The sequence below is a fragment of the Thalassophryne amazonica genome, chromosome 14 (assembly GCF_902500255.1).
Source record: "Thalassophryne amazonica chromosome 14, fThaAma1.1, whole genome shotgun sequence".
Classification (NCBI taxonomy): domain Eukaryota; kingdom Metazoa; phylum Chordata; class Actinopteri; order Batrachoidiformes; family Batrachoididae; genus Thalassophryne; species Thalassophryne amazonica.
The window spans coordinates 56,071,480-56,094,389 of record NC_047116.1 but is presented as its reverse complement, the minus strand read 5'-3'; the positions used below and the strand labels follow the sequence as shown (position 1 = coordinate 56,094,389).

Here is a 22,910-nt window from a genome sequence, read left to right as displayed (position 1 = left end):
TATTGTGCTTGTTTGATGCAACTTCTCCAACTGTAGAAAACACCCGCTCACAGGGCACAGATGAGGCTGAGTGCAGAGAAACTGGAATGACAGCTGGAAGAGGTTTGGATATACTGTCTTCTGGTTGTCCCAGTATCTCAGAGGATCCTGGGACCCTCTGCCAGGTCCCTATGCACCTCCTGGATGGCATCAGCTGTGGCACTGTTGGTCTGCCTGCCCACTTCGATGTCGAGATGTTACCAGAGGTCATCTAAAAACAACAATGTGGCATTTCAGGACATGATTTCCAAACTACAACAAACAAATAATGCTGAATATGAGGGCTGAAGGAGCTGAACCAGTTCCTTGAACCCTTCACTCTCCACAGTGCTGCGGGGCTGGCAGTCCTTCAGGCTGAACCTCAGAAGAACCTCATCCAGCATCTGCTGCCTGGAAGCTTGGTGGTTAAAATGAGGTACAGAATAAATTAATAGGAATTAATTATCAATAAATGAATTGTGAGTAAGTTGTAGACTGGCTGTATATCTGAGTTTATCCTGGGTGTATCTGGGACTTCATTCTCATGTCTGGTCCTATAATATCTCAGCATTGAGGAGGTGGTTTTGTTTAAATAGGAAAGTTCTACTGAACAAATGCGACATTTAACCTGCAGAAAATAATATGAATAGTAAATTAAGAGTCACTTTGAAATTAATATGAATTCAGATAGATCAAGTGGAAACTCTGAGAGGAGCTGGATGAAACAAGGAAATTAAAACATACCTTATTTTCCGATATGACATCAAAATGATCTCACACAGCGGAAACTTTCCTTTTTGTTTGCTGCTGCTCCATGACATTTGGTGAATTTGATGATACACCGCAAAAGATCCGAGATTCTTTTGGCAGATGGATCCCATTGACAGATACGCTTCCTTATAAACACAGTTTGGCCACTTTGGCTCGTCGGTGTCAGTTCGAAACAGTTCCTGTATCGGTCACGTGACTTTCGCCGTCTTTGGACGGATTTCCGTCTTTTTGCAAAATCTCGCCGTCTAAAACAACTAGCAAAACATAAATTTTTATTTCCTCAAATCCATACATGTCAACCTATACGGATTGTCCGTAAATTATGCGGATTTTTCCGAGTTTCAGAGTCATACGGATGTACGAATAAAGTCTTAAAGGTATTCAGGGTTTGGTCTGCAGCGGCTCTGTAATCAACTGTTTCTGCAGCGCGACTCCACTTTGATGCGTGAGCCATTGAAGCAATGCTTTGAACCACTGGCTCGTGGTTCTTTGATTCGCTGCTCTTCAGAAGCGGTAAGTCCGCTTCTTAACCCCTCTCAAAGCCATTAAAATATCGTGAGTCGCTTTTGTGTGGATTAAAGTCACTAACTGGGACTCTTGTCTTGTTGTAGTCAAGAAACGAGAATCGTCCTTCGTTCCGTTGACACAAAATTGCCGCTTTAAATAAAATGACACCTCTTTACAAACGCTGTAATACAGAAAATAAACTACAATTGACTAAAACGTTTTTTTTTTCTTCCCAAAATGAGACGTCCTGTGTTCTTTATGAATTCAACTGATGCTGACATACAGCACAGCCAGCTGTCAGAGCTCAGCTCAGATATATGGAAAGACATTCATGCCAAAATGTCTGAAAGGAAATGATTTTGACAAAAACTACAGATTTTGTTTATTTCTATTTATGTCCAGAGATCAAGGTTCCACCATGTAGAGTTTATTATGTCCAAAGTTTACGCCAGTGACCAATTTCATATTTATTTACTTTAAGACTCAATAAAATTTCAATTTCAATTTAATCGGCTTATAAAGCGCCAAATCACAACAAAAGCCATCTCAAGGTGCCTCACATAGAACAGTTCAACATAAAAAATTAAAATAAATAAACAAAAATTAAAACAATTAAAATTCATAATTAAAAACAGAAGTAAAAGAATAAAACAGATAAAAAATAAAAACTATTCATAAGAAAGAGAATACAAATAGGCTTTAAGGCTTGACGTGAATAGTTGCTGTCTTTTAATTTACCAAGACTTTGGATTACTGTTTTGTTTTGTTTTTGATCCTAAGCATCCATGGTTTCGCAAAGCGATACATGCACCAACACGGGTTTCACTCTATGAGCTCGACACATGCGCCGACGCATCGGTGTTGCTGGACCTATCACTAGTTGGAGCTTGTGTCAACCACATGAATAATGACATGAGGAGCTTCGTACGTCACTGGTACGCTGGGAGAGGTCCGAAACAAGCCGCTGTCCCAATGGATGAAAAGACACGAAAATGTCCCGGTTGGATTTCTTGCCACGTCATTTCATAGCTAAGCTTTTGCAATTTGGACAACGCTGCAATCAAGAAAAGATTATGAGTGTGGAAACATTTAGACTTAATTACCCCCAGTAAGGTAAAAAAGTGTTTTTAGGCTACTGCTGTCATGTTACTATGTATTGGAGGTTATATACTAAACATCCGATATGCAGCTTGTGGCCTAGGTTGGCTCACATCATATTTTAAAAGCATATACAGCCTAGTATTTCACTTTTAATAAGGTTTCATATAGGCTTTAAATTATCACAATAGCCTATCCCATTATTTTAAGGTTCGGTGTTTGCACTGCCCACAAGAATTGTAATTCCCTCAAAGCACTTCCAGACACAAGTGGTTTCCTCAAACTGATGTTTATTGCAAACACAAGGTGCTTGCAACAGGTATAAACCACATCGTGAAAACTAGAGAAAGATAGACAAACTTTCAAACTTATGGCGAAATAAAACATAAATTAGAAAGCAAAATACAATCACAAATAAAAACATACCTCGTTGGCTGTGTGCTATCAAAAGGAATTAGATTAATTCTTCTTTTTAACTTTGTTTTTCTTGTTAAAATGTCCGTTCTTAATCAAGCTATTCTTTTCGCTGGCTTCTTCTTCTTATTCTTCTTCTTCTTGTTTAATGGCGGTTGGCAACCAGCGGCAATGGAGCATTACCGCCACTAACAGGACTGCAGCATAGGTCAGGATTCTAACAGCTCAGGTGGCTTCTTCTGCAGGCTATACCACATACATGCTCACAGCGCCCTCTAGCGGTAGGATGTAATAGTTACATTAAACAACATAGACCATAAGAGGCATGGAAATTAAATAAAATAGAATGTGGCAGTTACACTCCCACCAAATCTCACAACCTTTATGTGGGATTTCCATAAACTAAACTGACACTTAACTTTGAACATGAAACAAACTCAAAGGTTACTGTTTCAAGTAAAACAATAACCTTATGTACAGGTCGGTCAAGTGAAACTGTTTTAGTCATGTGTTTACCATGTCTGTCAAGTGTACTCTCACTGTTCAAAAGCCCAACCTTTCTCACTTTTCCATCTTCTCCAGGGTAAACATCTATGACTTTGGCTAGTTTCCATTCATTGCGTGGAGCAAGATCTTCTTTCAGTAGAACAATGTCATTAATCTTTAAGTCTCTTTTAGACACATTTCACTTCTGTCTCGATTGCAAGTTGAGTAAGTACTCCTTTCTCCATCTGATCCAAAATTCATTCACCATCACCACTCTTCGCCATCTCCTTTGTAGATACAGGTCTTCTTTAATGAACTGCCCTGGTGGAGGTTGAATAATGGTAGACTTCATTGTCAGAATGTGATTAGGTGTTAATGGTTCGAGTCCAGTGGGATCATTTAGATGTTAGGCAGAGAGTGGCCTGCTGTTAATAATTGCCATAACCTCGTACAAGAACGTTCTCAACGATGTTGTGTCTAATCTTCTTGCTGATTGGTCGAGGATAGCAGAAAGAACACTCCTTATTGTCCTATCTGTCTTTCCCATGCTCCTCCCATATGACTCGCTGATGGGGGATTCATGAGGAATCACATCCAAACGCTTTGATTTTTTCTTGATCCATGTCTTTCATCAACTTTGCAAACTCTCTCTGAGCTCCAACAAAATTGGTTCCCCTGTCACATCTCAGCTGACGAACATTTCCTCTGATGGCAATAAACGTTTGTAGAGCATTCATAAATGCGTCTGTACTTAGGTCATCTACCACTTCTATGTGGATTGCTCCTGAACAAGTTAGTATCAATCCATATCTCTTCAGCTCTTTACGTCCATCCTTAACATAAATTGGTCAGAAACAATCGATTCCAACGTATGTAAAAGGTGGAGTTGGTTCTGTCCTGTCAGAAAGTAAATCTCCCATCTTCTGTACTTCAGTACTTCTTCTGTACTTACGACACTTGACACATTTGTAGATGTGAGACGAGACTGCACTGCTACATCCAAGGATCCACAGTCCATTAGCTCGCAGTTCATTAGTCGTCATTCCACGTCCTTGATGCTGAACTTTCTCATGAAAATGTCTGATAAGCAGTGTAGAGATATGACTGTTTCTTGGTAGTATTGCCGGATGTTTCACATGCAGATGGAGTACAGCATGACTCAAACGTCCTCCAACTCTGAGTATTCCTTCTTCATCCAAAAATGGACTCAGTTTATACAGCTTACTGTCTTTGGTCTTTGCAACTGTTTTCTTTGCTTTCAAACTCTATCTCCTCTGAGAATGCTTTTGTCTGGATCAGCTTGATGACTACTAGCTCAGCTTTCTTCCTTTCTTCCAAACTTGTATTCATGGCATTTCATGTCATACCTTTGTGTTCTTTGATCTTTCACCTCAGCCTTGCTACAGCTTTGATTAGTCTGGACCAATCTGAAAATTTCTCGAAGCGATCTAGCATTGTCCTCTGTTCCTTTGCTTGGGTGTTGCATACAAATGCTTTCCGTAGTTCGGGATCATCTTCTCTAATCTCTCCCAGCTTGACATCTCTTTCAGGTAGTCTGCTTTGCCAAAGAAACTTTGGTCCTATGCACCAATTAGATGACTTCATTTGCTCTGCAGTTAGACCGCGAGAAGCATGATCTGCAGGATTGTCTTCTGAAGCGATGTGAGCCCATTGTTCTGGGGTTGTACTTGACTTGATCCTCTGTACGCGATTAGCTACAAACACTTGAAATCTTCTGGCATCATTATTTATGTAGCCAAGGATGACTGTGGAATCTGTCCAGAAGAACTCTTCTAGGTCTTGAATTTCCAGTTCAGCTCGTAGTAGATCACTCACTCTGACTGCAACAACTGCCGCCGACAGTTCAAGTCTTGGAATAGTCAGGATGCTGTTCAGTGTGACTCTTGACTTGCCCATTAGTAGACAACAGTGGACTTGGTCTTGTTGATTAATGACTCGCAAATAAGTACATTTGCCGTATCCTGAAATGCTGGCATCTGCGAAATGATGTAGCTCATAGTTTTTGACTTGTCCAAAATCTGGGGGAATGATACATCTCTTGATTTGTACATCAGCTAGTCTTGGCAGATCTTTGATCCATGCCTCCCACTGTGGCTTCAGATGCTCTGAAAGTTCTTGATCTCAACCCATTTTGTCTCTGCACATTTGCTGGAGTATCTGCTTGCCAAAGAGGACAAACGGTGCAATGAAGCCTAGGGGATCGTAGATTGAGGCAACCGTGGAAAGAACACCTCTTCTTGTTAGCGGATTAGCTTTGACTTGGACTCTGAATTTGAATGAATAAGATGTAATGCACCATTCAACTCCGAGAGCTCTTTCGATGTGTGGCAGACTTAGAGACATGTCTTGATTTTTAACTGTTGCACGCTCTTCTTATGGAATTGTTGACATAACCTTTTCACAATTTGACACAAATTTGTGGAGTCTTAACTTTCCCATGGCACATAGCTCTCTTGAGTCTTTCACAAGCTGGATAGCTTCACTTTCTGTTGAAACACTTGCTAAGCCATCATCGACATAGACATTTCTTTGAATAAAGCGGATGGCATTCTCCTTGAACAGACTTTGTCCTTGTCAATCAATCAATCAACTTTTTTCTTGTATAGCGCCAAATCACAACAAACAGTTGCCCCAAGGCGCTCCACATTGCAAGGCAAGGCCATACAATAATTATGAAACACAGTCTACGTCTAAAGCAACATAACCAAGGGATGGTCCAGGGTCACCCGATCCAGCCCTAACTATAAGCCTTAGCGAAAAGGAAAGTTTTAAGCCTAATCTTAAAAGTAGAGAGGGTATCTGTCTCCCTGATCTGAATTGGGAGCTGGTTCCACAGGAGAGGAGCCTGAAAGCTGAAGGCTCTGCCTCCCATTCTACTCTTACAAACCCTAGGAACTACAAGTAAGCCCGCAGTCTGAGAGCGAAGCGCTCTAATGGGGTAATATGGTAGTACGAGGTCCCTAAGATAAGATGGGACCTGATTATTCAAAACCTTATAAGTAAGAAGAAGAATTTTAAATTCTATTCTAGCATTAACAGGAAGCCAATGAAGGGAGGCCAACACGGGTGAGATATGCTCTCTCCTGCTAGTCCCCGTCAGTACTCTAGCTGCAGCATTCTGAACCAACTGAAGGCTTTTTAGGGAACTTTTAGGACAACCTGATAATAATGAATTACAATAGTCCAGCCTAGAGGAAATAAATGCATGAATTAGTTTTTTCAGCATCACTCTGAGACAAGACCTTTCTGATTTTAGAGATATTGCGTAAATGCAAAAAGGCAGTCCTACATATTTGTTTAATATGCGCTTTGAATGACATATCCTGATCAAAAATGACTCCAAGATTTCTCACAGTATTACTAGAGATCAGGGAAATGCCATCCAGAGTAACGATCTGGTTAGACACCATGCTTCTAAGATTTGTGGGGCCAAGTACAATAACTTCAGTTTTATCTGAGTTTAAAAGCAGGAAATTAGAGGTCATCCATGTCTTTATGTCTGTAAGACAATCCTGCAGTTTAGCTAATTGGTGCGTATCCTCTGGCTTCATGGATAGATAAAGCTGGGTATCATCTGCGTAACAATGAAAATTTAAGCAATACCGTCTAATAATACTGCCCAAGGGAAGCATGTATAAAGTGAATAAAATTGGTCCTAGCACAGAACCTTGTGGAACTCCATAATTAACTTTAGTCTGTGAAGAAGATTCCCCATTTACATGAACAAACTGTAATCTATTAGACAAATATGATTCAAACCACCGCAGCGCAATGCCTTTAATACCTATGACATGCTCTAATCTCTGTAATAAAATTTTATGGTCAACAGTATCAAAAGCAGCACTGAGGTCCAACAGAACAAGCACAGAGATAAGTCCACTGTCCGAAGCCATAAGAAGATCATTTGTAACCTTCACTAATGCTGTTTCTGTACTATGATGAATTCTAAAACCTGACTGAAACTCTTCAAATAGACCATTCCTCTGCAGGTGATCAGTTAGCTGTTTTACAACTACCCTCTCAAGAATCTTTGAGAGAAAAGGAAGGTTGGAGATTGGCCTATAATTAGCTAAGATAGCTGGGTCAAGTGATGGCTTTTTAAGTAATGGTTTAATTACTGCCACCTTAAAGGCCTGTGGTACATAACCAACTAACAAAGATAGATTGATCATATTTAAGATTGAAGCATTAAATAATGGTAGGACTTCCTTGAGCAGCCTGGCAGGAATGGGGTCTAATAAGCATGTTGATGGTTTGGATGAAGTAACTAATGAAAATAACTCAGACAGAACAATCGGAGAGAAAGAGTCTAACCAAATACCGGCATCACTGAAAGCAGCCAAAGATAACGATACATCTTTGGGATGGTTATGAGTAATTTTTTCTCTAATAGTCAAAATTTTGTTAGCAAAGAAAGTCATGAAGTCATTACTAGTTAAAGTTAATGGAATACTCAGCTCAATAGAGCTCTGACTCTTTGTCAGCCTGGCTACAGTGCTGAAAAGAAACCTGGGGTTGTTCTTATTTTCTTCAATTAGTGATGAGTAGAAAGATGTCCTAGCTTCACGAAGGGCTTTCTTATAGAGCAACAAACTCTTTTTCCAGGCTAAGTGAAGATCTTCTAAATTAGTGAGACGCCATTTCCTCTCCAACTTACGGGTTATCTGCTTTAAGCTACGAGTTTGTGAGTTATACCACGGAGTCAGACACTTCTGATTTAAAGCTCTCTTTTTCAGAGGAGCTACAGCATCCAAAGTTGTCTTCAATGAGGATGTAAAACTATTGACAAGATACTCTAACTCCCTTACAGAGTTTAGGTAGCTACTCTGCTCTGTGTTGGTATATGACATTAGAGAACATAAAGAAGGAATCATATCCTTAAACCTAGTTACAGCGCTTTCTGAAAGACTTCTAGTGTAATGAAACTTATTCCCCACTGCAGGGTAGTCCATCAGGGTAAATGTAAATGTTATTAAAAAATGATCAGACAAAAGGGAGTTTTCAGGGAATACTGTTAAGTCTTCTATTTCCATACCATAAGTCAGAACAAGATCTAAAATATGATTAAAGTGGTGGGTGGACTCATTTACTTTTTGAGCAAAGCCGATAGAGTCTAATAATAGATTAAATGCAGTGTTGAGGCTGTCATTCTCAGCATCTGTGTGGATGTTAAAATCGCCCACTAGAATTATCTTATCTGAGCTAAGCACTAAGTCAGACAAAAGGTCTGAAAATTCACAGAGAAACTCACAGTAACGACCAGGTGGACGATAGATAATAACAAATAAAACTGGTTTTTGGGACTTCCAATTTGGATGGACAAGACTAAGAGACAAGCTTTCAAATGAATTAAAGCTCTGTCTAGGTTTTTGATTAATTAATAAGCTGGAATGGAAGATTGCTGCTAATCCTCCGCCCCGGCCCGTGCTACGAGCATTCTGACAGTTAGTGTGACTCGGGGGTGTTGACTCATTTAAACTAACATATTCATCCTGCTGTAACCAAGTTTCTGTTAGGCAGAATAAATCAATACGTTGATCAATTATTATATCATTTACCAACAGGGACTTAGAAGAAAGAGACCTAATGTTTAATAGACCACATTTAACTGTTTTAGTCTGTGGTGCAATTGAAGGTGCTATATTATTTTTTCTTTTGAATTTTTATGCTTAAATAGATTTTTGCTAGTTATTGGTGGTCTGGGAGCAGGCACCGTCTCTACGGGGATGGGGTAATAGGGGGATGGCAGGGGGAGAGAAGCTGCAGAGAGGTGTATAAGACCACAGCTCTGCCTCCTGGTCCCAACGCTAGACAGTCACAGTTTGGAGGATCCCAAAAAATTGGCCAGATTTCTAGAAATGAGAGCTGCTCCCTCTAAAGTGGGATGGATGCCGTCTCTCCTAACAAGACCAGGTTTTCCCCAGAAGCTTTGCCAATTATCAATGAAGCCCACCTCATTTTTGGACACCACTCAGACAGCCAGCAATTCAAGGAGAACATGCGGCTAACATGTCACTCCCGGTCTGATTGGGGAGGGGCCCAGAGAAAACAACAGAGTCCGACATTGTTTTGCAAAGTTACACACCGATTCAATGTTAATTTTAGTGACCTCCGATTGACGTAACCGAGTGTCATTACTGCCGACGTGAATTACAATCTTACCAAATTTACGCTTAGCCTTAGCCAGCAATTTCAAATGTCCTTCGATGTCGCCTGCTCTGGCCCCCGGAAGACAATTGACAATGGTTGCTGGTGTCGCTAACTTCACATTTCTCAAAACAGAGTCGCCAATAACCAGAGTTTGATCCTCGGCGAGTGTATCGTCGAGTGGGGAAAAACGGTTAGAGATGTGAACGGTCCTTGTGCTGCTAGATGTTTCAAGCCAAAGTTGGCGCAGCCAGGGGATGATGCCGCTCCAAACAAATGGACCTTCATTCGGTAGACTGATGGTTTTGTGTCTAGGTTTCCTTGCTCCCACCATAAAAAGCGTAGGTAATCCTGGTCTTCTTCTTTCACATAGAACTGGTGATAGACCCCGTGGTGTGGGATATAGCACACTGGACTGTTGTCTAATTCTTCTTCAGAAATCTTTTCTGCATCACCTCGAGAGATTATATCATCCATAAAGTTGATGTAGTCATTGTAGTATGTTTCATCCTTTCTTAATCTCTTCTCCAAACATTTCAAGCGGTGCATTGCACATATTTTGTTGTCCGGTAACTTAGGTTTTTCATGACGAAATGGCAATGGCATTTCATAGTGACCACTTTCACTCTGTTTGATGCCTTCTCTGAGTTTTGAGAGAAACTTGAGGTCATCTTGAGACACGTGATTGTCGTCAATAGCCTTCTCTGAGAAATCTAACTCCAGTGCTTTCACAATTTCTGAAGGAGTGACATCCCTTACTTTAGTTCTGTTTACGTAGTGGACTTCATTGTGAAGATCAACAGAAGGATTTAGATCTGGAATAACTTTCCTCACAATGATGCGATGACTGACACCGATGGCATCTCCATAGGTCAGGCATGGACTGCTTTGCCCAACTATGCTCCAGCCGAGATCCGTACGCTGAGCGTAAGGTTCGTCCTCTTCACCTGGCACAATTTCTCTTGGAAGTAAGGCTTGAGAGCAGTTATATCCAATTAACAGACCTACTTCACATTCTTGCAAAGGAGCTATTTCTGCTTGGAGATGTCTGAGATGTGGCCAAGCTCTTGCTGTCTCGTTTGTCGGAATGTGATCTTTGTTAGCCGGGATAAACTCTCGTGTGAATGTTGGTGGTAGACTGAGCCTTTTGCTGGAGTAGAAGCCACGTACTTGTAAATCTTTTAGTCTTTGAGACTGGACAACTGTAACCTTTGACGTCATGGTAGACAATTCGAGTTTGACTGATTCTTTAATGGTGTCTAAAGATTCTGCAACTTCACTAAGAACAAAGGTTGTATCACTTTGAGAGTCCAATAAGGCGTATAGGAGAAATTCTTGTGTGGGTTGTGTAATAGATGAAAGCCAAACAGGAATTATTGCTGATGTTTGCATCTTACACCTTTGACGTATGACTCTGTTTGTTGTAGCTGTGGTCATTGCTTCTTGGGTTTGACCTTGATTTCTTTGGTTTGTTCTTTCAGTATTTGTCTTGTTTTGTGGTGACCTTTGTTCTTCTTTGTTACGAGCTTCGTGAAGGCAGGTAGGATGTCCTTTGTTGCAGTTCTCGCAGACACTTCTGTTGTTACAGTTTTTTGAATGATGGCCATATTTAAGGCAACCAAAACATAGCTTTTCAGTTTGAATAAACTTGACTCTGTCTGTTACAGTCTTTTCCAGAAAGCTCCTGCATTTCTCAAGAGTATGTTTGGGCTTCTTGCAGAACAGACATGTTAAAGCTGTCTTCTCTTGTGAAGTTGTAGCAAATGTTTTAGCTCCAATATTTCTTGTAGCTCTGACTTTATCTGAATTGTCAGATTCACTTTGCTTCAGCGATTGTAGCGATGTAACAGGGTTACAAGCGATCTTTGCTTCTCTTGTTAGGAATGAAACAAATTGACTGAAAGTGGGAAACTCATTGGTCTCTTCTTCGATTTCAACAACCTTGCGGTTCCAACTAGCTGCCATCCAATCTGGTAACTTGGAAAGAATCTTTCTGTTCTCGTTGCAGTCATTTAAGATCTCTAATGACTTGATGTGAGTCATGGCTGCTTCACAACTACGTAGGAAATCTGAAAAGTCTCTGAGTTCAACACTGTCCTTTGATGTGATTTTGGGCCATGCTTGAAGCTTATCTCTGTAGGCTTTTGCAATTGAGAATGGATTGCCATATCTTTCATCTAGGATTCCACGCAGCAGCATAGGCAGAGTCAGTTCCAAGCAGGAAGTATCCATCCAGTGCACTCTTTGCTTGTCCACTCACATATCTGCGAAGGTAGAATATTTTCTCATTTTCTGGAATGTTCTTTTGGTCGATGAGTGTGTTAAATGAGAGCTTCCAATCACTGTATCTTAATGGCTCTCCACTAAAGATTGATGGTTTAGGGACAGGTATCCTACTAGCAATTAATGCACCTGCTAGAGCTTTAACAAGTTCTGCTGTACCATCATTTACAGGGGTGGTGGCAGCTTGTGTGGTGTTGTACCTTTGCAGTGGAGGAACAGTTACATGTTCAATGGCTCTTCTTTCTGTTGCTGGGTTTGTTATGACCATCTTTGGCTCTTCTGTTACACTTATTTGATCATACACTTGCATTCTTGCTTGAGCTGCACGTAGCTCTTTCACCTTTTCCAAGTGCTGCAACTTTCTTTTTCTTTCATCAAGTGATCTTTGTAGGGCTGCATACTCTTCCTCTTGTTTAGCTTTAAACTTAGCTTCATCCTCTTCTCTTTGCATTCTCATCTTAAGCTCCTCTGCTTCTCTTTCTAAACGAAGTCTTTTGGTTAAGGCTTCTTGTTCTGCTGCCCTTTCTTTTAACTTCAGCTTCGAGTCTTTCGATTTCTATTTGTTCAATTTCTTGTTCTTGTAACACTTTTAGAACAGCTTGACTTGCAGCTGCTTCTGCTGCAGCTTTTTGGTGTCTCACAGAGGATTTACTAGAATGCTCAGAGATGCGTGACTTACAGATAGATGAGTCAAATAGAGAGCCTACATCTGGCCAAACTTGTTCCTCTTCTGTAGGGTTCTCGTCAATATAACTTCTTGTCTTGGATACAATAAACTTGGAGATAAACTCCTTTCCTCTGTGTGTGCTCCCGGCTCAAGCGTGTCCTCGTAGCTCCGCCGCTTGCAGGCGCTGTTCGTGCCCTGACAAGTCTGCTGGTCCGTTGGTCCTGCTGCCTCGCCACGCACCCGCCACTCCCGCCGATGAACAGTACGAGTTTTCACTGTAATTCCCTCGAAGCACTTCCAGACACAAGTGGTTTCCTCAAACTGATGTTTATTGCAAACACAAGGTGCTTGCAACAGGTATAAACCACATCGTGAAAACTAAAGAGAAAGATAGACAAACTTTCAAACTTATGGCGAAATAAAACATAAATTAGAAAGCAAAATACAATCACAAATAAAAACATACCTCGTTGGCTGTGTGCTATCAAAAGGAATTAGATTAATTCTTCTTTTTAACTTTGTTTTTCTTGTTAAAATGTCCGTTCTTAATCAAGCTATTCTTTTCGCTGGCTGCTTCTTCTTATTCTTCTTCTTCTTGTTTAATGGCGGTTGGCAACCAGTGGCAATGGAGCATTACCGCCACTAACAGGACTGCAGCATAGGTCAGGATTCTAACAGCTCCGCTGGCTTCTTCTGCAGGCTATACCACATACACGCTCACAGTGCCCTCTAGCGGTAGGGTGTAATAGTTACATTAAACAACACAGACCATAAGAGGCATGGAAATTAAATTAAATAAAATAGAATGTGGCAGTTACAAGAATGATCTTATAGCGGCACCTCCATGCCAAACATGGGGATGGTGCTGCTGCTTCCACATCAACCTCCAGTGCTCCTGAACTAAGTCGACTCAATGTCAATGCTGATCGAGGTTCATCTTTGTTTTGTTTTTTCTTTTTAATTATTATAATCATAGTAGCCAACAGTAGCCTACCATTGTCTACTAACTGTGTTCCATTCCACCAGGCACAAGCACCTCTGTCCCTTGTGAAAGGATTTTCTCAAAGGCTGGGGAAATTGTAAACAAACAGAGAAACCGTTTAAAACCCACTGTTGTGGAACAAATACTTTTCTTAAATAAAAATTTGGAAACATGTAACCCTGTTCCACAAAACACTCCTCAGTAAACACATTACCTCAATATCACCCTTTGTTGCACAAGCGCATTCCACATTTCCCCCACACTGATAAATTTGTACAGCACTTTACTGTATATAGCACAAGCACTTTCCACAAGCCACCTATAGTGAATATTTAGCCCATTGGCTAAAAGTGCACTCCCCACCCTGAACTTAATCCCATCATCATGACAACACCATCTATGTGGAGTTTGTCAGCTATAGTTTCAACCCTAAACTATAGGCCATTTCTCAGCTATAGGTAGAGAAATTGCCTTCTTTCTGCAATTAGTACACATAAAAGAAAAGATAGACAAAAAACAATCAGGTAAACATTCAATTTCTTTAATAATCAAGTAAGACAATGAATTCTCCCAGTCATAACATTTTATTCTCAAGTTGAGATAAGTTGAATTTCTACGGATGGGTCAATACTTTCATTAGGTTTTTTTTTTTTTTTTTGCCTGTTGTAATTTCAGCAAACCACCGGATGACGCCAGTTGTCTCTGATGCATTGATGCATCGAACCTATTTGTGATACAGTCAGGAAGAAGATTCAAAAGCCTCACAAGGCTTTGTTTCCAATCCCCAGCTCCAACACACTGTGTCGCACCATATTGCTTTGAAAGGAGTAATACAAGCTTTGGTGCATCGGTACAATTGTCACATCCTTATAGAGGGTTTTCATATGACGTATCGGTCATGTCTTTTTGTGTCCCGCGGCCATTCTGGATTACGACGTGGTGGCCACTGTGATACGCTATGTGCATTTGGTGAACAATTGCAGAAGCTTCATCGTCGGTGTGAAGAAGCCTCACGGCACCATGGCGCTGAGAGAGATCCGCCTCTACCAGAAATCCACTGCTCCCAGAATTTTATCTTATTTTATTCGGGCAATGAAAATTATATAAGAATACATAAAAATACCGCCGAGGATAACACAAGAATGCTTCCAATACGGATGCTTATTTACATTGTGGTCCTCGAGCACCGAGCTGCTGATCCGCACTGCAAGCTGCCCTTCTAGCGCCTGGTGAGAGAAATCGCTCAGGACTTCAACAGACCTCCGCTTTCAGAGCTCCGCTGTGATGCTCTGCAGGAGGCCGGCAAGGCTGACCTGGTCGGCAGCTTCCTAGTTCACAATATCGCAGTGTGACACTGTCGGCCAGTTCGTTACATCAACACTAAATTCACTGTCTGGTATAAGATACGGATCCACTGAACCAACTGCTAGACATCTATCATGATAAATAGCTTTATCTTGAGGATTTAAAGCATCGTAATAACCGTACATTCTCTCCATTTTTCTATCACGCGCCAGCCTCCTTGTAATCCAGAATGGAGACGGCGCCTGTCCTGCAGCAAATCGGTCACATGATTGAAAACCCTCTGTACTCATCCGCTGGAAGGTTGTTGTGTGGGCCGCTGAAGAGGAGGTACTGCTGGCCCACCACCACCAGTCGGCGCCCTGCTTGGAGTGCGGGCTTCAAGCATGAGAGGGCGCCGAGACAGAGAGTGACAGCTGTCACTCATTTACACCAGCTGTCACCAATCACCTGCATCCCTACAAAATCCGGATCATTACTCCACCTCCTCGCCGAGAAATCAACTACCGTGTAAGGTAATTCTCTGCTGTGATTAGTGCTAACTAATTATTCTGTGTGCAGCCGTATTCCTGAGGATTCAATGATTTTTGGATTGGTGTGCAGTGAGAGTCTGCGACATCTTCGCCTCTCACTCCATCCAAGGAGCAACTGTCAGGAGCTGCACGGGTGATTTTGTATCGGAGGTGGAGGTTTTCCCTCCTCGAAGATCTGTAGGTGAAAGATTACTGGGTGTGTGGATACACACTCACCATTAACTGTTTTTCATCTTCTGCCAGCAGTACCAGGGTCTGCAACAGAAGACGGTGACCACCTGGGGACTCAGGACTTGGCGGCTCTGGTGTTCTTCAGGCCGTTGGTGGTGGAAGCTGTGTGGGTCCCGGCTCTCCGATCGCCAGAGGTCTCCTATCTTCGAGCCTGCCCGCACGTCACCTTGTGTTTAATTGGCATTATCTTTGTCTGTATCCAGTTGTGCGTTTCACAACATTAAATTGTTACTCTTTGTCTTATCCATTGTCCGTTCATTTGCGCCCCCTGTTGCGGGTCCGTGTTACGACACCTTCCCAACAAAGGCTATCCAAATGGTTTGCCAGCGTGCACAAATCGTTAGCCACAGCTACAACAAGCTCTGTCATGTTGTTCACTTGAGTCTGACTTGGGTTTGAGCTGAGTTCAGTTAAGGCCTAGCGAGTCGCACTGAATCGATTGCACACCAGTGACCAATCCTGCTTCAGTCTGAACCGGAAGCCCTCCCACCTCATTAGCACAGAGCAAGCAAAAAGACAAAATCACTAAATGACAGGGCAGCGAAAATACTAAATAAATAAATTACAAAAGCCTAAAATGCTAATTAAATCAATTTCAAAGTATTAAAAAACAAAATAATAATTTTCAAAACGTATAAATAATTCATTTGCAACTTTAAGCATTTATCATTTTATTTATCAATTTATCTTTTTATTTATACATTAATGTAATTTATCATTTGATTTATTTATTTCTACTTATGACAGCAAAAAGACAAAATGAATAAATTTCAAAAAGTGTAAAATACTAATGAAAAAATTTTCAAAAAGTGTAAAAAAAATAAATGATTGTCAATGTATACATAATTAAATAAATAATTTGCAACTTTAACAAAAATTCAAAAACTCAAAATTGCAAAATAAATGATTGTCAAAATGTATAAATTAACAAATAATACAATAAAATGATTTCATTTTGCTTTTTTAAATTGATTTAGGAATTTATCATTTTATTTATCAATTTATCCTTTTATTTATACATTAATGTAATTTATCTTTTGATTTATTTATTTCTACTTATGACAGGTCTCGTCCTCCATACATACCACCTGGGACGCAAACTCACGCTGTCCAAAAGCTCTGATTGCCAGTCAGAGACTTTATCACTAAGCGACGGAGCTGTCCTTTGAAAACTGCGGGAATCTGCCTCATATCAGGAAGGACATGGAAGTATTACAAAAAATAAATAAATAAAATCACACACCATATAAAAGCACCACATTTTTCAAGCGAGCAATACAAATATGATCCGTCTGTTCCTTTGGAGATGATCTATGGTCACAGACATACAGTCATGACATGACATGAATGAGAAGCAGTGTGCTCTGATGTCCACAACTACTGGTCCTGTACGTCCATTTGGCTGCACGAGTGTTCTGCGTGACACGCATGTCTTGTGAAAGGCGCGCCGCAGCACAAACACTGCGTCATGTGGAATTGAGCTCAAGTGGGTGACGTGACGTTCAGATCGCGTGTTCTGATCTGTTGGTCCATTTCAACCTGGCAGGCTGTCAGTGTCCACTGCATGTGCATGCTGGCTCACCGTGGCGACAAGCTGCAGTGAGTCAGTGCAGCTTGTCGTACAAGTGGAGTGCCAAGTAGCATGAAGGTTATGTTAGTCTCTCACTTTATGAAAGACTTTATGAAAGATGCTTTATGTCTTACAGTTTTTTCATTCATCCTCTATACCCACTTACTCCAATTAACGGTCACGGGGTCATAATATATCATAGTAGTCATTGGGCATGAAGTGAGTCACTGTAACTTGTCGCCACGGCGATATATGTTTTTCTTTATGTCCACATAAGTACAACAATCAGACACACGCTCCTCACAGTGGACAGTTGTTAGTCCACGTCTGTCCAAACTGTAGATGTTGTCTAGCTGGGATGTCCAGAATGACAGATCACCACAGCTGCTTCTGTCATAGCCACGTCTCCTGTCAGTTCTCAGCGCACACACCAAAGCCAGAGTCATGTGGAACTTAGACAAATTTCTCTGCCAGTATGACAGTGGTCATCTGCAATCTGCTGTCATGTGAAGAGGGTGACTGGCCACACATTTTCTAAGTGCCAAACAAGTGGTGTTAGAAGTTCATGCATGTCACCTGGAATTTGGCTGACACCTGCCGTGAGAGGGTGCGATGGGTTCGCAGCGCACACTTTGTCTTTCAGCCACTGGTGTGCGCAAATAGTTGTAGCAACAGGTGTATGAGGCATTAGAGGCAGGGATGATTTCACACGGTTTGCACACGATTCCTGCGTCATGTGCACTAAGTGCGCACTTCGTCCAAACTTTGCACTATGTGTGAAGGGGCCCTTATGGCTGTACAATTACAGTGGGGAAATTAAGTATTTGACCCCCTGTCAATTTTGCAGGTTTTCCCACCTACAAAGAATGGAGAGGTCTGTAATTTTTATCGTAGGTACACTTCAACTGTGAGAGACAGAATCTAAAAAAAAAAAAAAAATCCAGAAAATCACATTGTATGATTTTTAAATAATTAATTTGCATTTTATTGCATAAAATAAGTATTTGACCACCTACCCACCAGCAAGAATTCTGGCTCTCACAGACCTGTTCATTTTTCTTTAAGAAGCCCTCTTATTCTGCACTCTTTACCTGTATTAATTGCACCTGTTTGAACTTGTTACCTGTATAAAAGACACCTGTTCAAACACTCAATCAATCACACTCCAACCTGTCCACCATAGCCAAAACCAAAGAGCTGTCTAAGGACACCAGGGACAAAACCGTAGACCTGCACAAGGCTGGGATGGACTACAGGACAACAGGCAAGCAGCTTGGTAGAAGACAACTGTTATGATTATTTATTAGAAAGTGGAAGAAACACAAGATGACTGTCAATCTCCCTTGGTTTGGGATTCCATTCAAGATCTCACTTTGTGGGGTAAGGATGATTCTGAGAACGCTCAGAACTACACAGGAGGACCTGGTCAATGACCTGAAGAGAGCTGGGACCACAGTCACAAAGATTACATTAGTAACACATGATCCTGTCATGGTTTAAAATCCTGCAGGGCAGCAAGGTCCCCCTGCTCAAGCCAGCACATGTCTAGGCCTGGCTGAAGTTCACCAGTGACCATCTGGATGATCCAGAGGAGGCATGGGAGAAGGTCATGTGGTCAGATGAGACCAAAATAGAGCTTTTTGGAATCAACTCCACTTACCATGTTTACAGGATGAGAACAACCCCAAGAAAACCATCCCAACCATGAAGCATGGGGGTGGAAACATCATACTCTGGGGGTGCTCTTCTGCAAAGGGGACAGGATGACTGCACCGTATTGAAGGGAGGATGGATGGAGTTATGTATTGCGAGATTTTAGCAAACAACCTCCTTCCCTCAGTAAGAGCACTGAAGATGGGTCATGGCTGGATCTTCCAGCATGACAATGACCCCAAACACACAGCCAGGGCAACTAAGGCGGGGCTCCGTAAGAAGCATTTCAAGGTCCTGGAGTGGCCTGGACAGTCTCCAGACCTGAACTCAATAGAAAGTCTTTGGAGGGAGCTGAAACTCCAAACCTGAAAGAGCTGGAGAAGATCTGTATGGAGGAGTGGACCAAAATCCCTGTTGCAGTGTGTGAAAACTTGGTCAAGAACAACAGGAAACGTCTGACCTCTGTAATGGCAGATAAATGTTTCTGTACCAATTGTTAAGATCTGTTTTTTCTAGGGGACAAATACTTATTTTATGCAATAAAAATGCAAATTAATTATTTAAAAATCATACAATGTGAATTTCTGGATTTTTTTTTACATTCTGTCTCTCACAGTTGAAGTGTACCTACGATAAAAATTACAGACCTCTCCATTCTTTGTTGGTGGGAAAACCTGCAAAACTGATATGGGGTCAAATACTTATTTTCCCCACTGTACATTAATTAGCCCATAGCTTCTGGTTCCTAATGCAGTGTGCGCATTATGAATAAATAATGTTTTAATTAAATTCATTTTTCTTCTTGTTGCATTAAGCAACAGCAGCACATTTCAAAAACAAATGTTACTTGTGTGATATGATTTTATATAATGTATTTCTCTATCTCTCGTCATAAGGCATTTTTGGACAGATGCAGCTAACAATCCAATGTGACTTATAGTTTGGAAAATATAGCATTACCTCCAGACAGACAGTGGAAGGCATAGCTTATGTGATGCCCTTGTGAGTTTGTTTGCCTTTGTGTCCTGATGGATACAGAAGGCATGGGCCTAAACCTACCCTTAACCCTCACCCTACTCCAATCCTAACCCTAAACCAGGCCAAGTTCTTCCAAGGGCCAGGTTCTCTTGTTACTTGAGTTTTGAGGTAGGTCCACACCTGATTCAGAACTTTTATTTCCTATCTTCACATTGTGAGACATTGTGGTTTTCCTTTATTTTTTCTGAGCATTTAAAAAAAACTGATATCACGAAGATCTGTATGCCATTGTAACAGAGGTCAGCTGTTAATCTCAGCCTGCTGTACGATGTCAGAAAGACATCTGAAACACCACAGTGGTTGAAGCTGTACTCAGTATGCTTCCATAGGTTCAATCTATAGCACCATTGATGAACTATCAAGTGTGATGTGTATACAGTGGAAATTGTCAACTACCAGCTCATTTATACACAATGAGTGAATTATTGGAATGACACAATTCACTCAGGGCACAAATATGAACTGAGAACACAAGAATAGAGACACACCAGTTTATTACCACTAATTAATACATATTGAGACCTCATTTAGCATATCTCATGGTAGCTTCCTTTGGGTGTGTGTGTGTGGGGGGGGGGGGGGGGCACAGCTGTAGGACACCATTTCTAGTTTTTTTTTTTCATTGTTTTTATTAGGATTTTGTCTTTTTCCATACAACATAAACAATTTCTAAATACACAAACTAAAATAAAATAAATAAAAAAACACAATTACATACTAGATAGATAGATAGATAGAAAGATAGAAAGAAATGCCATACTACAGAGAGTAGTATGGCATATTCCAGTTGTCCAGATGTCAGTCCCATTCATAACTGTCCTTCAGGTGCATCACAGTCCATTTAATAAAGCCAAAGGGGAGTCCAAACTAATATAGTACAAAAAAGAACACCATGTTCTGTAAACTGGTCTTCATTATCATGTAAAATATTGGTGAGGTATTCCAAAGGGAGAAGGTCAAAGATTATTTTGCGCCAGCAAACAGAAGGGGACTTGTCACTAACCCACTTCAAAAGAATATTTTTCCTCGCTGCATACATTAAAATATTATACAGTCTTTTATCAGTTACTCTTCTCATATATTTACTTGGCAGCCCCAGAATCAAAGACCTAGGGTCTATTTCTATATTCATATGGAATATTTTCTCAGTTTCACCAGTGCTTTCCATCCAATATCTTTGAAGCTTCTGACAAGACCAGAAACAGTGAGTTAAGGTTCCCAATTCAGTTTTACACTTCATACACAAAGGGGACAAAGAGCAGTTGAAGAGATGCCTGCAATGAGGAGATATATGCAATCTGTGTAAAATTATAAATTGTATTACTCTTATCCGGGTACAAATTTAAATCTTTTTTGTTAAAGACTGCAGCACAATGGCCTCGATTAGACCTGATTAAATAAAATATATTAATCCTCTCTCAACCACAAAAAAACACTGGAGACAGAGACAGCATTTCCACCCCAGTTGAGAAATTCCTAAGTCATCTGGGGATCTTCAGATAAATTTTGGGGACATCACCCCATGGTCCAACACTGCTTTCCAGAGAAAAACAAGGTTGTAATTCCTGAACTACATGACATGATAATGGCTTAATGTAATTTTGGTAAAAAGTTGTGCAAATAAGAAAGACAGAGAGAAACTAATAGGATTAATAAATGAAATAGTTTTGACTGTGTTGAATGCTTGGTCTGCTGGATCTTTCAACAATACATCGACCCTAAACACTGCTCAAAATCTACTAAGGCATTCATGCAGAGGAACAAGTACAACATTCTGGAATGGTATCTCATTCTCAAGACTTGAATACGAGGTCTCTTAGATAATAAACCGACCCTTTTATTTTTTTTTTTAACTATATGGATTTGAATGACATGCGATTACACCAATCATGCTTGAATCCTCGTGCGCATGCGTGAGTTTTTTCACGCGTGTCGGTGACGTCATTTCCCTGTGGGTAGGCCTTGAGTGAGATGTGGTCCCGCCCTCTCGGCTGAATTCCTTTGTTTCACACGCTGCTCGAGACGGCGCGCGTTGCTTTATCAAAATTTTTTCTGGACCTGTGAGGAATATCCGAGTGGACACTATTCGAGAAATTAAGCTGGTTTTCTGTGAAAAGTTTAATGGCTGATGAGAGATTATGGGGTGTTTCTGTCGGTGTAAGGACTTCCCACGGAGCGGGACGTCCTGCAGCGCTTCCAGGCGCTGTCGTCGGCCTGTTTCGAGCTGAAAACATCCTAATTTAAGGCTTAATTCACCCAGGACATCGTGAGAGAACAGAGAAGATTCAGAAGAGGCCGGCATGAGGAATTTATGCGGACATTCCACTGTTTAAGGACATTTTTTTAATGAAAGACGTACGCGCAAATTCGCTGAGTCGTTTCCGTGACGACTCTGCAAATCTGTGTGCGCCGCGACAGGAAAAACACCTCCGTGTTGAAAACCATTTGTAGAATTCAGGCGGCTTTAATGGCTTTCAACAAGTGAGTAACTGAGAAATTGTTTAACAGCTTGGGCATGTTCCAACTTGCCCGTTAAGATTTCCAACGGAGGTGTTTTTCCTGCCGCGAACCCCCCGCGGTCGGGTCCAGCCCGACATGCGACTCTGCCCGCACGTTCTTTCATTACAAAATGACCGTTAACAATGGAATGTCCGAATAAACTCCTCATGCCGACTTCTTCTGAAAGTTCTCTGTTCTCTGACGACTTACTGCGTCAACAGAGCCTGAAATGTGGAAGTTTTCAACTTGAAACGGCGAGACGCTGCCGCCTCGAAGCGCAGATCGCCGTCAGGTGCCGTGGACCGTCCTTAAAGCGACACTACCAGACCAAAATCTCTCATCAGCCGTTAAAATTTTTACCGAAAACCAGCTGAATTTATTGAATGGTGTCCACTCAGTTGTGCCTTACAGTTTTGAAAAAATTTTTATCAAACAAAGCAACAGTCTCTGAGCCATTCCTAAACAATGAAAAAAATCGACGAGCGGGTGGACGACTCCTCACTCAAAGACTGCCCACAGGCGAATGACGTAACCGACAGGCGTGAAAAAACTCTCGCATGCCCACAAGGGTTCAAGCATGTCTGATGTAATCACACATGATTCAAATCCATATGGTTTTTGAAAAAAATAATAAGGTCGGATACTTTTCTAATAGACCTCGTATTATTGAAAATCTGTGGTGTGATTGTA

At 41.1% G+C, this 22,910-nt stretch overlaps 1 protein-coding gene and 1 long non-coding RNA gene across 3 annotated transcripts in view; one reads left to right on the top strand and one right to left on the bottom strand.

Annotated features, from left to right (window-relative positions):
- Positions 1–22,910, top strand: part of ramp1 (receptor activity modifying protein 1) — a 282,345-nt gene that overhangs the window by 167,607 nt on the left and 91,828 nt on the right. The window lies entirely within an intron of this gene.
- On the bottom strand, positions 610–19,146 carry LOC117524863. The gene is made up of 3 exons (XR_004564882.1): positions 19,137–19,146; positions 2,384–2,390; positions 610–762 (listed from the first exon to the last, which is right to left on the bottom strand). It is a non-coding gene; the product is annotated as an uncharacterized LOC117524863 (long non-coding RNA).